Source organism: Eublepharis macularius, chromosome 3 (assembly GCF_028583425.1).
Source record: "Eublepharis macularius isolate TG4126 chromosome 3, MPM_Emac_v1.0, whole genome shotgun sequence".
NCBI lineage: Eukaryota > Metazoa > Chordata > Lepidosauria > Squamata > Eublepharidae > Eublepharis > Eublepharis macularius.
This window is the reverse complement of record NC_072792.1, coordinates 123,907,481-123,910,337: the sequence shown is the minus strand read 5'-3', so window position 1 is coordinate 123,910,337 and position 2,857 is coordinate 123,907,481. Positions and strand designations below refer to the sequence as shown.

Genomic DNA, 2,857 nt, shown 5'->3' with positions numbered 1-2,857 from the left:
ATTCCTTACTTCCAGTTTCTTTGCTGGCTCCTGTTTTTCTTTTTTATCTATTGAATGTTTCTTTTCTTAACTGTATCATCATTCTCTAGAACCTTTGTGCCTCTCTCCTCCTTTGCTGCTGTTTAACCATCCTTCACGCTACATGTTTTGACCTAGTTAAACCACATGTTTCTTAATTTTGGTAGTTCTCATCTTTGCCTTTCCGAACTTGTCTGTGCTTAATAAAAGTAGCTGTAATGGAGTTCCTTGAAAGTCAAGTGGGATAGGTGACAGACCCTGGAACGGGAGACATTACAAGCATGGCTGCTATGCTGTGTTTGTGTCATTAGGTAGCAGAGAGAAATGGGCTGTGTCTATGCTGTGCTCGGAAATGTAGACCTGTGGGCACTTAGAATGACTGATAGCCTGACAAAGCAGCAAACTGCTGTCTTGCATGGCAGTGCAGGTCTCTGGGTCTTGCTCAGAAGGTTCTGGGTTGGTGGGAAACAGTGTGATGCATTTCAGTGAATAGTTGGGCATGGCTGCATAGGTCCTTTTCCCCCACCTATGGAGGAATGGTTAGACCTTGAATGGTTAGACCTCCTGTTTGTGCTGCAGGCTGAGCAAAGACTTGAATATCTGGTTGGAGGCCCTAATATAGCATGTGAAAATGGGTTGAATTGATACTCTTGTGATATTACATATTATCTGCTGCTTTAAATATCTACTCCTATGTACCACCAGTGCTCCATGTTATCTAATATTAGTTCTAGAATTGATTATGTTCTGCTTTAGTATTTTTTCTACTCTATATTGTATTCTTGCTAATACTGTCCGTAAAAATTTTTCTTTTGCACCATTAGGCGCATAAATTCCAATCACCAATGTCTTTTTTGAATTCCAAATTATTTCCACCGCCAAATATCGAGCTTCAACATCACTTAACACCACTTTAGGCTGTAGTTCCTCCTTTATATACAGCACAACACCCCTATTTTTCTGTTTGGAGGCAGCTACAAATTCTTTTCCAAGTTTTGCCATTTTCAAATATTTTACATCTTGCTTTCTAATATGTGTCTCTTGTAGGCATACAATTTTACATTTCTGTTTTACAAGCCAGTGGAAAATAACCTTACGTTTACAAGGTGAGTTTAGTCCATTTACATTCCAAGATATGATTTTACACTCCATGATCAAGCTTTTGTGGGTTTTGGTAAGTCCTTTTCATTTTTACTAATAAAATCCTCCATTTACTGGCCAGATCTGATGCTCTTTCTTGCTCCACCAAACTCAAATGTCAGTCCCTCTGGTATTTCCCATCGGTATTTTACTTTCATTTCTTTTAACATCTGGACTAGCTCTCTGTATTTCTTTCTTTCCAACAACACCGATCTGGGCAGTTCCTTCATGATTCTTACCGCCTTTCCATCAACTTCTAGAGGATCCTGAAACTGTTTGGTCACAATTAGTTCTCTTGTATTTCTTGTCGTAAATTGCACAATCATATCCCTTGGTAACTTCCTCTGAGATGCAAATTTTGAGTTAATTCTGTACACCACATCTAGGAGAGCTGCAATTTCCTCTTCCTCCTTCCCCAGGTACTCTGCCAAAATTTCTGTAATCTGCTCTCGGGCGGTCTTTTCCTCTGTTTCCAGGATCGAAAGAAATCTTAGTTGTTTTTCCATTTGTTTACTTTCCGCGATGGTCACTCTCGCTTTCAATCCTCTCATCTCTGTCTTCTGCAGATCCATCGTATTTTCTACCACCTTAACTCTCTGCTGCGTATCTGATATGTCTTTTACCAGTTCTGCCATTTCCGATTTAAGTGTCTCTTTAAAGTCTCTGAAGTCTTTTGCCATCTCCTGTATCATACCTTTGAGCTCTTTATTGCCTTCTGTAACTTCAGAAACTTTTTTATCAAGATTCTCCATTGCAGCTTTCCACTCCTTCTTCGACATCGTGGGGCTAGATTTACCATGCTCCCACGAGTCTGCCCTTTTCCTTAAATCCGTGGCACTGATTTATTGCTTCCAATTGCTTTAAAAAGTCCCAATTTGCTCAGTTTTTGTTAAAAGTTGTTTTGCTCAGTCCAAAATGTCGGGTGTTTTTTCTCTATGGTTTTAACTTGAAGCAAACACCCTTACCTTCTTCCAAGATGTCCTACTTCCTGTTTCATTGAAGCCAAAGCTTTGCCCTTCTCCGAAATGGTGAACTTCCACTTCCTGTATTAACACAGACCGCCTCTTGCCAGTCTCTTTATGGTCCTGACATACTTCCTGTTACTTTAATGTTTGCAGCAGTTCTCGCGATATTCAGGCTTTCCCACAGTCCAGTATCTCTTCCCACCGCAGGTATGTAAACAATATCCGATTTTCCGCCTTAACTATAGTTTAAAATGTCACTTTTTAAATTTTCCCTTGCCGGAATCTTCCCCTTCACTTAATCAGTCTGTCGCAGTTTTTAAATCCAGTTTTAAACTTTATTGCTTGCTTAAATCTGTCCCGGTTTGAGAGATAGCAATCTTTACCTTCTTAAACGTCTTTTCTTGGGTTGTAATAGCTGCTTCTTTTAATCAAACGAATCCGTTCCCCTTACTGCTTATCGAAGCTCGGGCATGCAGGTCTTATGCCAATACAGTTGACTCCTGAGCTGCTGCAGAGATCTTAGCAAACCTGTCTTCAGGTGGGACCTCAAGGGTGGGAGAGAGCTTATTGCTTAGAGCCCCCCACCACCCGAGATCAACGTGCCCTCAGGTACAGTGCATACTTGCCTGTTCTCCGCCTGAGAACAGGGGGCCGCGGGCAATCTATGCCCCTCCAGCCTCCACAAACAGCGGCACGGACAGCTCAGCTCTTAGAGCTGCTTTAGACCTCCATGG

General features: G+C 41.4%; 1 non-coding gene across 1 annotated transcript; it reads left to right on the top strand.

Annotated features, from left to right (window-relative positions):
* Positions 1-275: 275 nt before the first annotated feature.
* On the top strand, positions 276-413 carry LOC129326837 (small nucleolar RNA SNORA17). The gene has a single exon (XR_008596757.1). It is a non-coding gene; the product is annotated as a small nucleolar RNA SNORA17 (small nucleolar RNA).
* The last annotated feature ends 2,444 nt before the right edge of the window (positions 414-2,857 follow it).